Consider the following 22,065-nt stretch of genomic DNA (forward strand, 5'->3'; position numbering starts at 1 on the left):
TTCTTATTCGTTTTATTACTATGAGTTACTATGAGTGAAACTATACTTTGTTATGTATTTTTTATGTGTTTTGTGCAATAATTTAGTTTCGTGAAACATTTAACCCGAGCTCTGAGGATGCAGCAATCATTCTAGTGTAAATCACGATTGCGCTGAAGCGATCATTTTTTTTTTTAACTCATAATACCAGCGGTAAGCCTAATGAGCTCAACCCAACAGAATAAACCCCTTATCGCTTGTGCGCAAGGTTTGCGCTCCACTACTACTTGCAGCCTTGAAGTTTTTTATTCAAACCCAGAAAGTTCAGTATAGAAGCCACTCATACAGAAAACTATGCTAACTGAACAATAAGACATTTGTTGTAAATTTTCGTAATTTCTGTTCTAACACATAACTATTAAAACCAGAATCCAGTGAATTTCAACGTAGAAATTAGGTATTTTTTCTGGATACCTAATAAGTCCTTTAGTAGTTATAATTATTATTGTTTATGTATAAAGTGACAATATATTACACAGAGCATAAACATTAAGTATACAGTTAAAGAGTACAATAATCAGGAGACATTTCTATAAGTCATAAGGGTAGAGGGCCCTGCCCTTGAGCCACTCCAAGTTATAAACCATCTTTACATAAAATTATCAACAGGACTCATGAGTTTACATTCTAAAGAAAGTACATGGTGAAGTTGAGGAAGAGGGAAACATAAGTAGTAGAGATATCTCTTAAAGTAAGTTGTATGCTTCTTTGAACAGATGTATTTTTAAGGAACACTTGAGACTAGAGGAAAGTCTGACTCAGCGAAGCAAGGAGTTCCATATGATAGGTGGAGTTCTAGAAAAGTCTTGCAGTCGAGAGTGTGAGGTAGTAATGAGAGATTAGGAGAGAAGTAGGACTTGGGCAGAGCAGAGGGGGCGAGTTTAGTAGTATTTGCAGAAATATAGGAGGGTGCAGTGCTGGTGAGGGCTTTGTATGTAAGGGTCAAAATTTAGAATTTTTTATTCTTGAGGCTAAAGGAAGCCAGTGGAGGCATTGGCAAAAAAATGCAGCAAATGTGGAGTGACGCTTAAAGGGCAAGTCAACCCAAAAAATGTTCTTACACATTTAGATAAAGTTTTTTTTAAGGATTAATAGTGCAAACGGTAGCCAAATTTTGGAACATAAATAGTGTGCAAGTAAAAAAATTTACTAGTTGTCCCTCAGCCGTTTTGAAATGGCCGCCTGCCCTGTCCCCTTGATTTCGTAATCCCCATCTTGCAGTCATCTTCCAGTGAATGTAACTTTGCGATCTTATGCGTTCCCATGCTTCACACATGCGCAATGCACCAATTTTATTCAAGGGGGCCTTTTCCAGAAGGAACTTAAAACAACTGCTCACTATCATAGCGGTTCCTATATGCGGCGGACCAGTGTAAGTTCTCTTCATCACTCCAACAGCCTACCGGTCCCAGAGCAGTTCATACTGCTATGATGCCAAGCGGTTGTTTTTAGTTCCTTTTGTTTTCAACCAGGTACAGACATTTGCCGGTCACATGGCTCTTCCACTTGAGTATTTTGAGCCAATACAGATTTTTCCTTAGCTTTACTTTCCAAATAGAAATCGACAATAAATTCATTAAGACAACCAATCTCATTACAATGTCTGTAAAGTATGTACAGTCCCATAACCATCCGTAAATTTTAACGTAAACTAAAAATCATAATTCAGTCATTAATTATATGTTCATTATTTGAACAACAAACCCAATTTATTGCTGTGAATAAGAATTAATGCTATACATTTATTATTATCTCATGTTATAATTATAAATAATTTGAGTATAAACAAATAGTGCAAAAAAATCCATGTGTGTATGTGTGAATAGTCTACATAAAAGCAGCTACTTTGTGTCATTATTTAATCCCCATTCCCCAAAAGTTTTGAGATTAAAAATCCACCACATTTCTCTTTTAAGGACTAAGGATTCTAAGTTTCTGCCTCTCCAGGGTTGATTAACCTTTTCTATGCCTATGATAAACTATTTTGGGTTTGGGGGAATAGTCTTTCTTAAAACCTAATCTTTCTCCAAAATATGCCAATGCCTTCTAATAATATTATTGATTTTTTTTGTAGTCTTTATTGAAAGTTGTAACAAAAACTGGAAATGCTCTCATCTCATGATTTTCTTTCCTTGTTATGCCACTCAAAATTTCTGTTCTACTTTTTTGTTGAATGGCCCACTTATTTTTTTCTGTTTCTCTTTTATCGTATCCTTTCTCTGTGTTGTATAAACTGAGATTTTTGTACATTGTCATCTCGGTTGCTACAATTAAGTTTGATTCTGTGAAATTGGCTTTTGGGAATTGATTTTAGACCATTGGGATGATGGCAACTATATTTTACTTCCAACTACTACCCTATTTCCCTCCTCCCTCTTGCATCAAAGCTTCTCGAAAAACTAGCTTATGCACGCCTATCCCATTTCCTTACAATATACTCCCTCCTTGACCCATTGCAATCTGGATTTCGTCCCCATCTCTCCACAGAAACAGCAATTGTTAAGGTTACCAACGACCTACTTACAGCAAAATCAAAAGGCCACTTCTCTCTGCTTATTCTCCTTGATCTGTCCACAGCCTTTGACACTGTTGACCACCCTCTCTTGCTCCAAACCCTCCAATCCTTTGGCATATGTGACACAGCCCTCTTGTGGCTCTCTTCCTACCTGTCAAACCGTACCTTTAGTGTAGCCTTCTCTGGGGCCTCCTCTGCCCCGTTACCACTTTCTGTCAGAGTACCGCAAGGCTCTGTCCTCGGTCCCCTTCTCTTCTCAATCTACACGTCATCACTAGGTTCCCTAATAAAGTCCCATGGTTGACAATATCATTTGTATGCCGACGACACCCAAATCTACTTCTCTGCACCAGACCTTTCTCCTTCCTTGCTAACCCGTGTCACTAACTGTCTTTCTCACATCTCCAACTGGATGTCCTCTCACTACCTCAAGCTAAATCTCTCCAAAACTGAGCTCCTTATTTTCCCCCCTTCTTCAAAACTCTTCACCCCCAATCTCTATATAACTGTCGACAACTCCATCATTACCCCTACCCCGCATGCCCGATGTCTCGGGGTCACATTTGACTCAGATCTTTCTTTTACTCCTCACATTCAGTCTTTGGCTAAAGCCTGCCGCTTCCACCTTAAAAACATCTCTAAAATTAGACACTTCCTTACACAAGACACAACTAAGATTTTAATCCACTCTCTCATCCTCTCCCACCTCGGTTACTGCAACTCTGTCCTCTCTGGTCTCCCCACCTACCGCCTAGCTCCTTTACAATCCTTAATGAATGCCTCTGCCAGATTCATCTTCCTTACAAGTCGCTCTTCATCTGCTGCACCTCTCTGCCAATCTCTTCACTGGCTTCCTCTTGCCTCTAGGATCAAACACAAAATTCTCACTCTGACATACAAAGCCCTCAACTGCACTGCTCCCCCTATATCTCAGATCTTGTCTCCAGATACTCTCCCTCTTGTCCCCTTCGCTCTGCTCACGACCTCCTACTCCCCTCCTCTCTTGTCACCTCATCACACTCCCGTTTACAGGACTTCTCCAGACTGGCTCCCATCTTGTGAAACTTGCTGTCTCACTCCACAAGACTCTCTTCTAGTTTTAAAAGCTTCAAGTGCTCCCTAAAGACTCTACTGTTCAGGGATGCATACAACCTACGCTAACCTTTCTTTATACCAGTTCCTCTCCTCCATTGCTATCCCCTGAACCCTCCTAGCATGTAAGCTTAAGAGTCCAGCTGTTTGTTGATCACCTTCACAAGAGCTGACTAAAACAGTGCAACTCTTGGCAGGGCCCTCTACCCATTTGATCCCTATAACTGTTTTTTTGTACTCCGCCTTTGTTAATAGCGCTGCGGAAGCTGTTGGCGCTCTACAAATAACCGATAATAATAATAATAATAATAATAATAATAATAATAATAATAATAATATAGGTATTGGCATCACATGGCTTAAAGAATGTTTTGGTCAAAATTTTATTGTCTATGTTTTGAATCACTAGATCTAAAAACACTATTTCCGAATCCCTAATTGTTGGGGTAATTATAATTATAAGCCATTATCCTTTACATATATTAAAAAATCCTGTATCTTCCCTGTTTCACCTCCCCAGACACACAAAGTTAAATATTGTCTATGTAACAATGCGAGGACACTAAGTCTGCGCCAAAAGGTTTATTATCACAATTGAAATGGGATTCAAAATAATCCATAAAGATGTTTGCATAACTTGGCGCAAACTTAGTGCCCATGGCAGTCCCACAGATCTGTAGATAGTAATCATTGTTGAACCAAAAAAGTTATGTGTTAAAATATATTATATTGCTTTAACAATAAAGTTTTGCTTTCTCTGTCTTCTACTTTGATAAGATAGGTGTCATATGCTTTGTCTGTTTAGGCCTTGTTTGATCCTGCAATAATTTATGACCTTTGCTAATTAGGATCATGTGACTGTTACTACCTATAAATTGAATACCAAAGCTTGTTACATCAAGCTTGCTTGTGAGATCAGTGCAGCATGTGTAGTTCTCTAAGTGTATTAGTTCATAAGTGTAGGGAGTTATAACAAGGAGTTAGACAAAGGAGTGGACAACAGAAATAAGTACTTTCAAAACTCACAAACATGCTACACTTTCAAATGTCTGCATTAACTTTTTCCTCCCTTTTTCTTAAAGTCACAGCTCTTTCTTTCACAAACAGCGCACAGACAATTCATATTTCTCCTTCTCTTCTACCTTCCCCCCTCTACAGCACACATGAACTCTATTCCTATCTCACATCCCTCAGCCAGCCATGCTTCACTGATCCTAAACTTAAACACTCACATATGACACATTCTCATCTCCTTTCACTCACCATCTTTCTTTTTCTCGCAGCTGGGGATGTCTTGCCTAACCCAGGTCCACCATTCCATCAGCTCACTACACCAAATAACACCTCATATACCTTGCCCACGTAACCCTCTAAACCTCATCAACTGCACCTCTGTTAGCACATCCCAATTCTCTTGTGCCCTTTGGAATGCATGCTTTTTATGCAATAAGCTTACATCTATTCACAACCTATTTATCTCAAGTTCACTTAACCTGTTAGCCCTTACTGAAACTTGGCTTTCCTCCTCTAACACAACTGCTGTAGCCTCTCTGTCCTATGGCGGACTGCACTTCAGTCACACTCCCAGGCCAGGAGACAAACAAGGAGGGGGAGTAGGAATTCTCCTGTCTCCCCACAGTACCTTTCACTGCATTCCTTCACCCCCCTCTCTTTCCTTATCATTTTTTTGAAGTTCATGCTATCCATCTCTTCTCCCCTCTAGCTCTTCGTGTTGCAGTTATCTATCGGCCCCCTGGCCCAGCATCACAATTTGTGAACCACTTTGAAGCCTGGCTTCCACATTCTCTCTCTTCTAATGTCCCTTCTCTCATCTTAGGGGACTTCAACATACCCATTGATAATCCTAACATGCCTGCTGCCTCTAAACTATTATCCCTTACCACCTCTTTTGGCCTGTCCCAATGGACAACATCTCCAACCCACTGTGAAGGCAACTCCATAGACCTGGTCTTCATTAATCTCTGTGCCGTTTCCAACTTCCTTAACTTCCCCTTTCCTCTCTCTGACCACCATCTACTAACTTTTTCTTTTACTCTACATCTTTGCAAGTGTCAGGGTTTTTTTTCCCTGCTGCTGGCAGCCATTTTACTCACCTCTCTTGCTGACTCTGGTGCATAGTGTTTGATGCTGCTCATTTCCTGCATGCACTTTTATGGCCAGACTGGTGTACATCATCCGTGTGAGACAGGTTGCAGTCTCAGAATTGTGATGTCATCACTTATTATTTAAAGGACCTCTGTTCAGTATGCTTTGCCCTTGCGTTGTCTCAGACCTGTTTGTGAGTTCCAGTGTATTACCTGGCTGTCTGACGTCCCTCCTGGTTCCTGATCCCTGGCTTGTTCCTGACTCTGCTGTTCTCCTTGTTCCTGATTCCGGCTCGTCTGACTATTCGCTTTGGCTCCTTACTCGGCTCATCTGACTATTTGCTTTGGCTCCTGACTCGGCTCGTCTGACTACCAGCTCTGGCTTTGATTCCTGGCTTGTTATTTGACTTTTGGACTTTTTATTAATTTTTGCTATTAATAAAATTGTGATTATTTTTGCACTTCTCGTCTCAGTCTGATTCCTGGCAATGTGAAAGTAATTGAGGAGCACAGGTGCGAATGAGTTGCAACAAAAAGGTTTTATTTTGAAACGACTTGCATGGTTACAACGCAAATGAGTGAAATAAACACACAAAGGTTAGTAATTAACTAACCAAAACAAACAGTGTGAGGGGAGAATAGGAACATACTCCCCGGGGCTAATACATGACAGAAAAGATTCCTGGCACCCTGACATTAAACAAGGGCCATGAATCCTGATGGTGCTAATAATCCACCTTTACTTGCCATCATTTCCAGGATGGATGAACAGGATCACCACTTGGATCAATTTGCACTAGCCCTGCAAACCCTGCTGACTCGCTGTGCACATTTGGACCAAAGTGTTCCGCAAGTTATGGCTGCTCCTGTTTCCGCTGCTGCACCTAGTCTTACCAGGAGCATGTCCGGTTCTGCACCTCTACCACAGCGATATGGAGGCGATCCTAATCAGTGCAGAGGATTTTTGAACCAGGTGGGCATTTACTTTGAGATGTTACCTCAGGCGTTTCCCTCTGACAGAGCTGAGGTGGGATTTCTCATCTTGCTACTCTCTGACACAGCTCTTGCCTGGGCTAATCTCTTGTGGGAGACTAATAAACCTGTGATTTCAAATTATCCTGAATTTGTGGCCTCCTTTCGAAGGGTATTTGATATTCCGGCTCGCTCCTCCTCTGCTGCTAAACGACTCATGTCCATTCAGCAAGGTACAAGATCTGTTGCTCAGTATGCCATTGAGTTCCGTATGCTTGCCGCAGAGGTAGTTTGGAACAATGAAGCCCTTGTTGCCGCTTTCTTTCATGGGCTCTCTGATGCGATTAAAGATGAAGTTGCTTCCAGAGATTTACCAGAGGATCTCAAGGCATTGGTGTCTTTTTTGATCCTTATTGACATCAGACTCAGAGAGAGGCCCTCTTTCAAGGAGCGCTTGTGGAATCCTCCTGTTCCGTTGTCTCCTACGTGTTCGTTCCCACCCATGCCTCCCTCTCCTCCCATGCCTTCTGGTCTCGAGTCACCAGGTACTGCTGAACTGATGCAGTTGGGATTCACGCGTCTCTCTGCGGTGGAGAGGGCCTTTAGGAGGAGGGAGGGACTCTGCCTCTATTGTGGGTTACAGGGCCACCTTTTAAAGTCTTGTCCTACACGGCTGGGAACACCTAAGGTCCTGTCGGGGGCAGACCTTGAGTGGTTTATCCTCATCCCTGGAACCGCTAAAGGAGAAACCTTTGGTCACGGTTGTCCTTTCCTGGGTGGACTCCTCCTTAGTCACCCAGGCTCTTGTTGACTCCGGTGCTGTGGGTTATTTCATTGACAGTGCTTTTGTATCAAAGCACTCCATTCCTGTTTTGCCTCTGTCCGTTCCCCTTGCTATTGAGGCCATTGATGGCAGGCCCCTTCAGCCTGCACTCGTTACTCATGAAACCGCTCCGTTATCCATGGCTGTTGGGGCTCTCCATTTTGAAACCCTACAGTTTCAGGTGATAAATCCTCTGCATTTTCCAGTTGTTCTGGGTTATCCCTGGCTCCAAAAGCACAATCCCAGTCTTGACTGGTGCAGGTCCGATATTTTGTCATGGTCTCCGCAATGTATTTTTACTTGTCTTCGGAAACCAGTTAAAGTCTTGTGCACTTCTTTGGTATCTCAATTGACAGAGGAATACCGAGAGTTCCTAGACGTTTTTGACAAGGTGTGTGCCGGTACGTTGCCTCCTCACTGGTCTTACGATTGTGCCATAGACCTGCAACCCGGAGCCATTCCTCCTTGGGGCCGGGTTTACCCTCTGTCTGTTGCGGAGAATTGTGCTATGGAGGAATATGTTGCCAATGCTCTGTTGCGGGGGGATCATTTGCAAATCCTGCTCTCCTGCATGGGCTGGCTTCTTCTTTGTGAAGATAAAGGGTGGCGAGTTAAGACCATGCATCGATTATAGTGGTCTTAATCGTCTTACCATTAAGAATGCTTAACCTATTCCGCTCATTACAGAACTCTTTGACCGCCTCAAGGGAGCTACGGTCTTTTCTAAACTTGATTTGAGAGGAGCGTACAATCTCATTAGGATCAAGGAGGGCCACGAATGGAAAACAGCATTTAACACCAGAAGTGGGCATTATGAGTATCTTATAATGCTCTTTGGCCTATGTAATGCTCCTGCTGTTTTCCAGGAATTTATTAATGATGTCCTATGAGATATGTTGCAACAGTGTGTTGTGGTGTATTTAGACGACATCCTCATACACTCACCCACACTTGAGGCTCATCGTTCTGATGTTATACAAGTTCTTCAGAGACTACGTGAGAACGGCCTGTTTTGTAAACTCGAGAAATGTGAGTTCCATCAGACTCAAGAACTTTCCTAGGCTATGTTATCTCCATTGCAGGGTTCTCTATGGATCCTGACAAGTTGTCTACAGTTCTGCAGTGGCCTCGCCCAGTTGGTCTTCAGTCTATTCAACGTTTTTTGGGGTTCGCCAATTACTATAGAAAGTTTATTAATAACTTTTCTTCCTTGGTCAAACCTATCACAGACATAACCCGTAAAGAGAATGATCCACTTCATTGGTCACCTACTGCCATTAAGGCCTTTGATAGTCTTAAGATTGCCTTTGCTGACGCTCCAGTTCTGGCTCATCCTAACCCTGTCCTGCCTTTCGTTCTTGAGGTCGATGCATCTGAGATTGTAGTAGGTGCCCTCTTGTCTCAACGTCCTTCGCCCAATGGTTCCTGGCATCCATGCGGTTTCTTCTCTAAAAAATTGTCTCTCAGCGGAGTGCAATTATGAAATTGATGACAGGGAATTACTGGCCATAATTTTGGCACTCAAGGAATGGAGGCATCTTCTCGAGGGTACTAGCGTTCCGGTGCTCATTCTTACTGACCACAAGAATTTAACTTATCTATCTGAAGCAAAGCGTTTGTCACCCCGACAGGCCAGATGGGCGCTATTGTTGTTTCGGTTTAATTATGTGGTCTCCTACCTGCCTTGTAGTAAGAATATTAGGGCTGATGCCCTCTCTTGACAATTTTTGCCTCTGTCCATGGAGGAGTCTGTACCTACTCCAGTTATACCTCCTGACCATATTTTGGCTACCATACGTACTAATTTGACTTCTCCCTTGGGGGAGGACATCCTGGCTGCACAAACCAATGCAACTCCTGAGAAACCTAGTGGTAAGTGTTTTGTTCCTGAGAATCTTCGAACTAAACTTTTGCACACTTACAACTATCCTAAAGCGCAGGTCACCCAGGGAAGAACCAAATGATTTGGTCTGTCACTCGAAAATTCTGGTGGCCAGGTCTTGCGTATGTTGCCTCCTGCTCAGTTTGTGCACAGAATAAGACTCCTCAACATCTTTCTGTGGGTCTTCTTCAACCTATTGTTAATGGTGAGCGTCCTTGGACACATCTTTCCATGGACTTCATTGTCGAGCTCCCTGTTTCCAATGGCAATACTGTTATCCTTATGGTGGTTGACCGTTTTTCTTAAATGTCACATTGAATTCCCTTGAAGAAGTTGCCTACCGCTCAGGTGTTTGCTTCAATTTTTGCTCAGGAGGTCTTCTGTTTACATGGGTTACCCAAGGAGATAATGTCGGACCGGGGTAGTAAGTTTGTCTCCAGATCTTGGCGTTCCTTTTGTGCTCAAATGGGGATTCAGCTTTCCTTCTCCTTGGCATATCACCCTCAATCCTATGGGGCTGCGGAACGGTCTAATCAAGCTCTAGAACAGTTCCTCCATTGCTATGTCTCAGATCACCACAATAATTGGTCTGAACTGTTACCTTGGGCAGAGTTTGATCGTAATAGTGCTATTAATGCTTCCGCCAAGTTATCCCTGTTCATGGCGAATTATGGGTTTCAACCATCCTTGTTGCCTGATTCATTCATGTCTCAGGGTATTCCGGCTTTGGAGGAGCATCTCCGGCAACTCCGTTCCACGTGGGTGCAGATTCAGGATTGCCTTCATCGTTCTATGCAGCACCAAAAGTTCCAGGCTGATCATAGGCGTCTGCCCACGCCTTCCTACCAGGTTGTTGAGAGGGTTTGGCTGTCCTCCCGCAACTTGAACCTTTGTGTGCCTTCCAATAAACTGGCTCCCCGTTATGTTGGTCCTTTTTAAATACTCCGACTTGTCAATCCTGTGGCCTACGCTCTTGACCTTCCTCCTGCAATGCACATCTCCAATGTTTTTCATGTCTCCCTCTTGAAACCATTGGTTTGTAATCGGTTTACCACTGTGTTGCCTCATCCCCATCCCATCTTTGTTGACAACCATGAAGCATATGAGGTCAGCAGCATTATTGACTCTCATATGTCCAGGGACCACGTACAGTATCTGGTTCACTGGAGGGGCTACGGTCTGGAGGAGTGTTCATGGGTTCACTCCTCTGATATTCATGCTCCCGCCCTCCTCTGTGCTTTCCATGCCCATTTCCCCAATAAGCCTTTTGTCCTCCTGCGGGGGAGGGGTCGTTGAGGGGAGGGTACTGTCAGGGTTTTTCCCCTGCTTTTTTTGCCATGTGCTGCTGGCAGCCATTTTACTCACCTCTCTTGCTGACTCTGGTGCATAGTGTTTGATGCTGCTCATTTCCTGCACACCCTTTTATGGCCAGACTGGTGTACATCATCCGTGTGAGACAGGTTGCAGTCTCAGAATTGTGATGTCATCACTTATTTTTTAAAGGGCCTCTGTTCAGTATGCTTTGCCCTTGCGTTGTCTCAGACCTGTTTGTGATTTCCAGTGTATTACCTGGCTGTCTGACATCCCTCCTGGTTCCTGATCCCTGGCTTGTTCCTGACTCTGCTGTTCTCCTTGTTCCTGATTCCGGCTTATTTTTGCACTTCTCGTCTCAGTCTGATGGCACCCTGACAGCAAGCCCCCAAGAAACTGCTACCTTACAGGAATTTAAAAGAATTTTCCATGCAACTGAATCCTCTGCTCTCTGACATTTCATCCCTCTCTTGCCCAAACCTCGTTGCTTTACAGTATAATTTGGCACTAAAATCAACACTTGACAAAGTTGCACCCTCCACTGTTTGGCGTACATCAATCCCTCAATGGCAACCGTGGCACACCAAACAGACAAGATATCTTCAGTGATGATCACGGGCTGCTGAACGGCAGTGGAGGAAATCATGCACCTGTGCTGATTTCCAGCATTTTAAATTCATCCTTAAGTCCTACAACTCTGCGCTCAGCCTAGCCAAACAACTCTATTTTTCCTCCCTTGTGTCATCTCATGCATCCAACCCCAGAAAGCTGTTCTCAACCTTTAACTCCCTTCTACGTCCCCCTGCACCCCCCCCCCACTACCAACCTCATTGCTCAGATTATTGCTGATTACTTCAAAAATAAAATTGACACCATTAGAAAAGAGATCTGCACCTCATACCCTTCAAACACAGCAATCCTACCCACCCCTTCCATTAACAAAACTCTATGCTACTTCCCCCCTGTAACAGAGGAAGAAGTATCTGTACTCCTATCCTTGGCTCATCTCACAACCTGCCCACTTGACCCTATTCCTTCACAACTTCTTCCCTCTCTCTCTGCTTCACTAACCCCTACCCTATCTCATCTCTTTAACCAATCTCTCACCGCAGGCACATTTCCAGATACATTCAAGCATGTTTCAATCATACCAATTCTAAAAAAGCCCTCACTTGACTCCTCCACCCCTTCTTGCTATCGACCGGTCTCCTTACTTCCCTTTGCTTCAAAATTATTGGAATGACTGGTCTACAATCAGCTTAATCAATTTCTCACAACTAACTCCTTACTTGATCCACTACAATCTGGTTTCCACCCTAAACACTCAACAGAAACTGCTCTTGCTAAAGTAACAAATGACCTGTTATCAGCTAAAGCAAAAGGCCACTACTCCTTACTAATTCTTCTTGACCTATCCGCTGCTTTTGACACAGTCGACCATCCTCTCCTCCTAAAAATACTACATTAATTTGGCATCCGAGACACAGCCCTCTCATGGTTTGCCTCATATCTCTCAAACCGCTCTTTTTCCGTTTCCTTTAACAACATATCTTGTGATCCTATGCCTCTCTCAGTTGGAGTACCGCAAGACTCTGTCTTGGGTCCCTTGCTTTTCTCTCTCTATACATCCTCCCTTGGAAAACTTATAGCCTCCTTTGGATTCCAGTACCACTTATATGCTGATGATACCCAAATCTATCTTTCCTCTCCTGATATCTCTCCCTCTTTACTCAACCAGCTTTCCAACTGCCTCTCTGCAATTTACTCTTGGATGTCTTCACACTACTTCCAACTCAATCTGTCCAAAACTGAGCTGCTTCTTATTCCCCCCTCTTCGAGAAATCCAACACCTCATCCCAGGTCCTCTGTCTTGGGGTCACACTAGACTCAGAGCTCACATTCAACCCACATATACAAGAGCTTACCAAATCCTGCCGTTCATACCTATACAACATTTCCAGAATTCGTCCCTTCCTTACTCAAAAAACTACAAAAATACTTATTCATTCCCTCATTTTGTCACACATTGATTATCGCAACCTACTCCTAAATGGTCCTTCCAAAACACTGCTTCTCCTCCCTCCAATCTATTATGAATGCTTCTGCTAGATTCCACCTAAGTCGCCGATCTACATCAGCGGCTCCGCTCCGTTAGTCTCTACACTGGCTACCCATACACTCCAGAATACAGTTTATTAACCCTAACTTACAAAGTACTAAACAGTCTAACTCCCAACTATATTTCCTCTTTTATCGTGAAATTTTCCCCATCCCATCCTCTTCGATCAACCCCTGACCTACGTCTCTCCACTCCTGTTATCTCTACATCCCACTCCCACCTCCAAGACTTCTCACGTGCTGCTCCTGTCCTCTGGAACTCTCTACCCGCTCCATAAGACTGTCTCCAACCTTGTATAGCTTCAGACGCTCCTTGAAAACCCACCTATTCAGAGAGGAGTACCATATCTCCTCCATCCCTCATCTGAACCAAACTAATAAATGAACTCCCTGACTCACTACTGCAACTACAACTGATGTAACAAGCTACCCCAACATTATGTCTCTGCACCCTAAACCTGTAGACTGTGAGCTCTCCAGAGCAGGGCCCTCTTCCTCCTGTACTAGATTTGTTTAGATTTATGTTTTGTATTTTTGGCAAAAATGTCATTGTATGCCCCTATCATTGTACCCAGCGCTATGGAATTTGGTGGCACTATACAAATAAATGATAATAATAATAATAATAATAAAGTTTGACATACATGGATCCAAATCTTGATCTTGTGCTAATTTCCATTTAATGGCCTCCAATCCTTTATTGTACTTAATAACTGAGTATAATGAGGTTACATCAAATGTAACCCACAAATAATTTGGTTGCCAAAACTTGTATTACATATTTAGTGTCTTTCAAATATGATTTAGCTTGTTGCGCATATTTTTGTAGGTAATAATCTATGAAAGATGATAAATTTGAAGTCAACGAGTCTATGCCACTTATGATTGGGTGCCCGGGGTCTTTGTGCAACTTTGGTAAAAATTAAAAGATGGGAGTAATCGAATAATTTTTTAACAGAAAATCAAAAGTGGGGTTATCTATTAGATCCTTGTTAAGTGCTTCAGTTAATATCAAATGAAGCTCTTTAAAGAACTAAATTTTTTTGATTTTTATTCAAAATTCGATATGTATGACCATCACTTAAAATCCTGTTTGACTCTTGTAGATAATATTCTCGGCTCATAATTACCACCGCTCCCCCATTATCTACCCCTTTAATAACTATATCTTCTCTCTTGTGCAATGACTGTAGGTCTATAGATTCCTCTTTAGTGAGATTATTCTTATGTTTATTATTTTTCTTTCCAATTTGTTCTTCAAAATCTTTCATTATGCATTTGCCAAATACTCCTAAATTAGGACCTCTAGTATTAGTGGGGTAGAAATGAGATGACTTTTTGAATGCATATGTATTTTTGTGGCCAGAATCTTTTCACCTTTAATCTGATTAGAAGAAAAAAAGTTACTTGTGGCATTATCTTTGTGTAGAAAAAAAGTTTAACTGTTAGGGAACGTAAATAACGTTGGGTGTCCAGAAATAACTGAAATGAGTTAATTGTTAATGAGTTTACCTGCTCGGAATAATCTTGTGGGCTTCTGTTAAATCTTTCTTTTCGTTCAAGACAGGAAAGGAATATGTCATCAAGACCTTTATTAGTTGCAAATCCACAAACATCATATATCTTTTAACATGTGGATGTGGAGTTCAGTATTTGGGGCAGACCTCTAGATTTCTGAAAACAAAATATAAAAGAAAAAAGACGGATCATGGGGTACCAATCCACTGTAATCAATGGCCTTATTATATTTAAAATACACAGTTTAAAATGGGTATGCATAGAAAAGGTTAATCAACTCTGGAGATGCGGAAACTAAGAATCCTTAGTCCTTAAAAGAGAAATGTGGTGGATTTTTAATCTCAAAACTTTTGGGGATTAGGGATTTAATAAAAACATGAATGTAGCTGCTTTTATGTAGACTCTTTACACATACACACATGGAATTTTTTGCACTGTTTGTTTATACACAAATTATTTATAATTAAACCATGAGATAATAATAAAATTATAGCATTAATTCTTATCCACAGTTATAAATTGTGTTTCTTGTTCAATTAATGTATAGCAATAATCTGCGTAAATAATATGCAAATTAATAATGAATGAGTTATGTCTTTTAGTTCACGTTAAAATTCACAAATGGTTAATGGACTGTTAATACTTAACAGACATTTTAATGAGATTGGTTGTCTCAATGGATTTGTTCGTTTTGGCGATTTCTATTTGGAAAGTGAAGCTAAGGAAAGATCTGGATTGGATCAAAATACTCATGTGGAAGAGCCATGTGACCGGCTAATGTCTGTACCTGGTTGAAAACTTTGAAGTTACAACTACTCGTTTGAGGACTAGGAAAGACCTGATTGCCTATTGGCCAGTGTCATCACATGGTATAATGCACCTAAACCCAAATTGATTACTATATTATGAGAAAACTTTGCTATTTATATCAAAGAATCTGATATTGATTATGGTTCTGTATTTAAATGTATATTTATTATCTGATCCGGGAGAAACTGTGCTCTCTGCTCCGGCGATTTACATACAAGCATCTAATTTAAATGTGCAGTTTTAGATTGTAAGACGTTTTTGGTGAAATGGGATATAATTATTTACAAACACTCATAAGGTAATGAGATTTTCAAACATATTTGGACATGATATAACTACTTTTCTAGAAACTTGGTCCCACTTCATTAAAAGGGGATAGGGCAACCCTGATGTAGACTCAATGCTCCTGTGAAGTGGGTGTGTTAAGAGACAGGTAGGCAGGGTTTGTACTGCATATACACTGATGATCCATAGAAACATAGAAACATAGATATTGACGGCAGATAAGAGCCATAGGCCCAGCAAGTCTGCCCCACCTTACCTAACAGTATAAACTTATCTAGTTCGTAGGATAGCCCTATGCTTGTCCCATGCATTTTTAAAGTCCCCCACAGTGTTTGTTGCTACTACCTCTTGAGGAAGTTTATTCCATAAATCAATCACTCTTTCTGTAAAGAAGTGCTTCCTCAAATTACTCCTGAATCTACTACCCTTTAGCTTGAGCTCATGACCCCTTGTTCTTGAATTTTCCATTTTATGTAAAATACCCACAGCCTCAGTTTTACTAAACCCTTTAATGTACTTGAAAGTTGCTATCATATCACCTCTTTCCCTTCTCTCCTCTAAGCTATACATATTTAGGTCATTGAGCCTATCCTGGTAAGTTTTATTTTTTAGACCATGTACCATTTTGGTAGCCCTCCTTTGCACAGATTCAAGTTTGTTAATATCCTTCTGAAGATATGGCCTCCAGAACTGCACACAATACTCAAGATGAGGCCTAACTAATGATCTATAAAGTGGCATAAGAACCTTACTATTTCTGCTGCAAATACCTCTACCAATACATCCAAGCATTCTGCTAGCCTTACTCGCTGCCTTACTACATTGTTTACTAAGTTTTAAATCATCTGAAATAATAATTCCCAAGTCCTCTTCCTCGTCTGTAACAGTCAGTAAAGTGTCATTGAGTCTGTAATTAACATTTGGATTTTTCTTCCCTAAATGCATTATTTTACACTTTGCTGTGTTAAACTTTAGATCCCAGTCGTTTATCCAATCCTCCAATTGTTGTATATCACTTCTCATTTTGTCTACCCCCCCTGGAACATCCACTCTGTTGCAAATTTTTGTATCATCTGCAAAGAGACATACTTTCCCCTGTAGCCCTTTGCTGATATCGCAGATAAATATGTTAAACAAAACAGGCCCCAGAACTGACCCCTGAGGAACACCACTAGTAACAGCCCCCTCTGCTGAATGAACTCCATTTACTAAGACACTTTGTTTTCTGTCCTTAAGCCAGCATTCCACCCAGTTCACAATTTTTGAATCTAGACCAAGGAGATATAGTTTGTGAATAAGTTTATTGTGTGGGACGGTGTCAAATGCTTTGCTGAAATCTAGATATGCTACATCAACTGCTCCTCCCTTGTCTAATACTTTTGTTACATAATCAAAGAAGTCAATTAGATTAGTCTGACATGATCTCCCTGAAGTAAAACCATGCTGATTTTGGTCCTCTAAATTGTTTGTCTTTATGTAAGTCATAATTCTTTCCTTTAAGAGGCTTTCCATTAATTTCCCTACTACTGAAGTTAAACTAACTGGCCTGTAGTTGCCAGATTCTTCTCTACTGCCCTTTTTATGAAGAGGTATTACATTTGCTATTCTCCAATCATCTGGGACAGCTCCTGTTAATAGTGACTGATTAAACAGATCAGTTAATGGGACAGTTAGCACTGAACGAAGTTCTTTTAAAACCCTTGGATGAATATTATCAGGACCCACTGCCTTTGTAACATTTATTTTTGAGCTAGGCTACAACATCTTGTTGATACACGATATTTGATTTGCTCTTGAAAAAGGAAATAATATTCCTTTTATTATCCAAAAGAAAGGGAACAAAGTCTCAAAGTTAAAAATCAGCAAAAACGCAGGGAAGCCATTACATATAGCAACATGCAGAGTGTCATAAGAATATATACCTGGGAGTCTCTTAAATCATCCGCATCCAGGTACATAAGTATTGAGGATCATATATCAAAAATCCACCGTGAATAGAGTACAATCTCTATAGCACACTTGCCCTGAAATGGTAAAACATAAACTGATTGTTGAACTTGTGGCAAACTCAGTATAGGAGGAAAGGAGACTGTGCCATGCTGTCAGCTGTTATTGAGAAGCTCTCTCAGGCTATCAGCCAGCGGTACACCTCCCAATTTAAATCACAGCTCTCTGAGCTCAATATTGCATTAACATATATATATCATTATTATTATTATTATTATATAACAAGCAGAGTTACCGTATATTTTCAGTGCTAATCCTGGAGATGACTCTGAAGTGTCTTACTGGTGTCCTCCGTAGTGGATCATCATGCCCTCTTAACGGTTCTCTCCCCATACACTCTGCTTCACTTCTCACTCCACGCTGCACCTCCTCAGCTAATGCGATGACGTCACAAGCACCTGAAGCCCTTGAGAGTCCTGGGCGTGCTAAAAGGAATGGAGTGCCCATACTTCACAAATACGTCTGAAAAAATAAATCCTAGCACATCCAGGTTGATGAGTGTATGAAATAATCCAAGGAAAAGCGTGGTAAAAAGTAAAAAATGGTAGCAACTCATACAGACTATAGGGGACATATGACTCTCTTGGGACACATAAGACAGAAGTTCTCTTATGCGTTTTCATACTGTACGGGTGGACCTCCCTACATATTGTTTGCAACATTCTGTGCATTCAATTAAGTATATGGCGTACTTGTTACCACACTTAATACAGCCTTTAGTGTCGAATACTTCCGAAGTGGAGGCTGAGGTGAAGGTCTTGGACACATACATGTGGTCGCACGATTTGCACAACTTTTTGCCGCATTTGTACGTGCCCTTAAAGGGCCAGTAAACCTAGAAAATAATGTTATATAATTCTGCACATAGTGCAGAAATATATAACATTATGTTAGTGCTAGCTTTATATAACATAATATTGCCGCTCGCGCTGTCAGACAGAGCAGGAGCAAGCTACATTGAGTGTAATGGTACGGTCAGGCTAGACAGCTACCCAGATGCGCTCTGAGGTAAAACCAGACCCACTCAGTAGAGCACAGAGGGGGGGTCTGAAAAATACTCTTTTTTAATAAAATGTCACCGGCAATATTATGTTATATAAAGCTAGCACTAATATAATGTTATATAATTCTGCACTATGTGCAGAATTATATAACATTATTTTCTAGGTTTACTGGCCCTTTAACCTGTAACCAAGAGCTACCACTGATTTGTTTCTGGAGTAAACTTCGAGATAACAATTTACCCAGGGATAAATTACGTTTGTAAACAAAGTTGCAGCCATCCCTGATGGTCTCACGTAGGATCTTATCCCCGCGGAGGATAGGTAGATTTTTTTTAACCACCTGGCAGACCTGATGATATTGGTTAGAATATGCTGTTATCAAGGTAGGTTTAGTTTTAGTACCAGATTTAATCTGCATAGTTTTATTCTTTGGTTCAAAAAGCTGTTTTCTGTCCATTTGGTTTACTTCCCAAAAGGCTTTGTTTATGATTTTTTTGGGATAACCTCTGGCTTGTAATATCTTTTTCAGATCTTCACTCCAAGAAAATCCCTCTCTAGGATGCAATTCTGCTTTATCCTCATGAATTGACCCTTCGCGATACCTCTGAACACATGTCCAGGATGGCTACTGCGGGCGTGCAGAAGGGTATTCCCAGAGATGGGTTTCCTGTAGAGAGATGAAGAAATTGTCTTGGACTCACAATCTGATGTTAGCGTTATATCCAAATAATTTATTGTGTTTTGATTCCACTCAAAAGTAAACTTCAAGCCTACTTCATTTTGGTTGAGATGTTCAACCAATTCCTGAACTCGATTATAGTCAGTAGACCAGATGATAAGTAGGTCATCGATAAATCTCATATACTTCACGAAATATTGAGAATACTGTTTTTTACCTCCAAAGACGTGAAACCGCTCCCACCATCCCATAAATAGGTTTGCGTAGGAGGGGGCAAATTTATCCCCTATAGCGGTTCCACGTCTCTGGAAACGGTTCAAATGTATCCATCCTATCCACTTTGAGACACATATATGTTCCTTATATATGGCTACAATAGCTTATATATTTATTTTTTCATATCTTGCTATATAGTACATTGAGTAGTATTATGTAGCAGTGAGATTTATATATTTATATTTCTACAAATAGCGAGTAAAATAATAACTATATAAATGCGAGCCATAATTAAACTGTCTTTAAGTTTCAGATATACAAGCATTTAGCAGAGCTTTGTTTGTTTTTAATGGCACTCCCCTAGGGGAGGGGCTAAAGTGTATAAATTGTGTACATGTGTTAAGACTAATTATATCTATGACTACGGTCGTTTGGGTCGTTTGGGTCAGATGTATTTTTGCTAGCTCCCTTTTTTTTTTTTTTTTTTTTTTTAGTCTGTATGAGTTGCTACCATGCATAATAAAGCATTTTTTACTTTTTATCATGCTTTTCCTTAGATTATTTCATACACTCATCAACCTGGACGTGCTAGGATTTATTTTTTTAGTCCTTTTATTATCGTTGCATTATTCAAGCATATATATCTAAAATATAATAAAATCAAACTAGAAATACAGGGTCAATATACTGTAGTTACCAAAATTGGTATAAACTCTGTACAGTATTTATATAAAACTTATTTTTATCTGTTACTGGGAAAAGAATATGAGTTTGCCTCTGGGACTACTGCTTGTTTAGATGCATTTTTCACAGTGGGGGCCTACTCAACAGAGGGCCCTGGTGCAAAACATTGTTTTGTGCTCCCCCAAAGATAACTCAGATACAGCTAGATTATGAGTTTTGAGCGCTATAGCGGCTAGATTTAGAGTTTTGTCTGTAACGACCCGCGTATCTAACGCTGGCTTTTTTCTGGCCGCACCTTTAAAATAACTCTGGTATTGAGAGTTCACAGAATGGCTGCGTTAGGCTCCAAAAAAGGAGCGTAGAGCATATTTAATGCAACTTCAACTCTCGATACCAGAGTTGCTTACGGACGCGGCCAGCCTCAAAAACGTGCTTGTGCACGATTCCCCCATAGGAAACAATGGGGCTGTTTGAGCTGAAAAAAAACCTAACACCTGCAAAAAAGCTGCGTTCAGCTCCTAACGCAGCCCCATTGTTTGCTATGGGGAAACACTTCCTACGTCTGCATCTAACATGTACCCCGAGTCTAAACACCCCTAACCTTACACTTATTAACCCCTATTCTGCCGCCCCCGCTATCGCTGACCCCTGCATATTATTATTAACCCCTAATCTGCCGCTCCGTACACCACCGCAACCTACGTTATCCCTATGTACCCCTAATCTGCTGTCCCTAACACCGCCGACCCCTATATTATATTTATTAACCCCTAATCTGCCGCCCACAATGTTGCCTCCACCTGCTACACTTATTAACCCCTAATCTGCCGAGCGGACCGCACCACTATTATTATAAAGTTATTAATCCCTAATCCGCCTCACTAACCCTATAATAAATAGTATTAACCCCTAATCTGCCCTCCCTAACATCGCCGACACCTAACTTCAAACATTAACCCCTAATCTGCCGACTGGAGCTCACCGCTATTCTAATAAATGTATTAACCCCTAAAGCTAAGTCTAACCCTAACACTAACACCCCCCTAAGTTAAATATAATTTACATCTAACGTAATTAATTAACTCTTATTAAATAAATTATTCCTATTTAAAGCTAAATACTTACCTGTAAAATAAATCCTAATATACCTACAATATAAATTATATTTATATTATAGCTATTTTAGGATTTATATACTTTGTATTTATTTTAACCAGGTACAATAGCTAAAATAGTTAAAATAATTACAAAATTACCTGTAAAATAAATCCTAACCTAAGTTGCAATTAAACCTAACACTACACTATCAATAAATTAATTAAATAAAATACCTATAATTATCTACAATTAAACCTAACACTACACTATCAATAATTAAATTAAATACAATTCCTACAAATAAATACAATGAAATAAACTAACTAAAGTGCAAAAAATAAAAAAGAACTAAGTTACAAAAAATAAAAAAATATTTACAAACATTAGAAAAATATTACAACAATTTTAAACTAATTACACCTACTCTAAGCCCCCTAATAAAATAACAAAGCCCCCCAAAATAAAAAAAATGCCCTACTCTATTCTAAATTACTAAAGTTCAAAGCTCTTTTACCTTACCAGCCCTGAACAGGGCCCTTTGCGGGGCATGCCCCAAGAAATTCAGCTCTTTTGCCTGTAAAAAAAAACATACAATACCCCCCCCCCAACATTACAACCCACCACCCACATACCCCTAATCTAACCCAAACCCCCCTTAAATAAACCTAACACTAAGCCCCTGAAGATCTTCCTACCTTATCTTCACCATACCAGGTTCACCGATCGATCCAGAAGAGCTCCTCCGATGTCCTGATCCAAGCCCAAGCGGGGGGCTGAAGAGGTCCATGATTCGGCTGAAGTCATCATCCAAGCGGGAGCTGAAGAGTTCCATGATCCGGCTGAAGTCTTCATCCAAGCGGGAGCTGAAGAGGTCCATGATCCGGCTGAAGTCTTCTATCAACGGCAT

At 40.8% G+C, this 22,065-nt stretch overlaps 1 long non-coding RNA gene across 1 annotated transcript; it reads right to left on the bottom strand.

Annotated features, from left to right (window-relative positions):
* Positions 1–1,524: 1,524 nt before the first annotated feature.
* On the bottom strand, positions 1,525–17,414 carry LOC128648222 (uncharacterized). Its single transcript, XR_008400543.1, has 3 exons — positions 17,393–17,414; positions 14,370–14,531; positions 1,525–1,580 (listed from the first exon to the last, which is right to left on the bottom strand). It is a non-coding gene; the product is annotated as an uncharacterized LOC128648222 (long non-coding RNA).
* Positions 17,415–22,065: the final 4,651 nt, after the last annotated feature.

The sequence above is a fragment of the Bombina bombina genome, chromosome 2 (assembly GCF_027579735.1).
Source record: "Bombina bombina isolate aBomBom1 chromosome 2, aBomBom1.pri, whole genome shotgun sequence".
In the NCBI taxonomy this organism is placed as follows: Eukaryota; Metazoa; Chordata; class Amphibia; order Anura; family Bombinatoridae; genus Bombina; species Bombina bombina.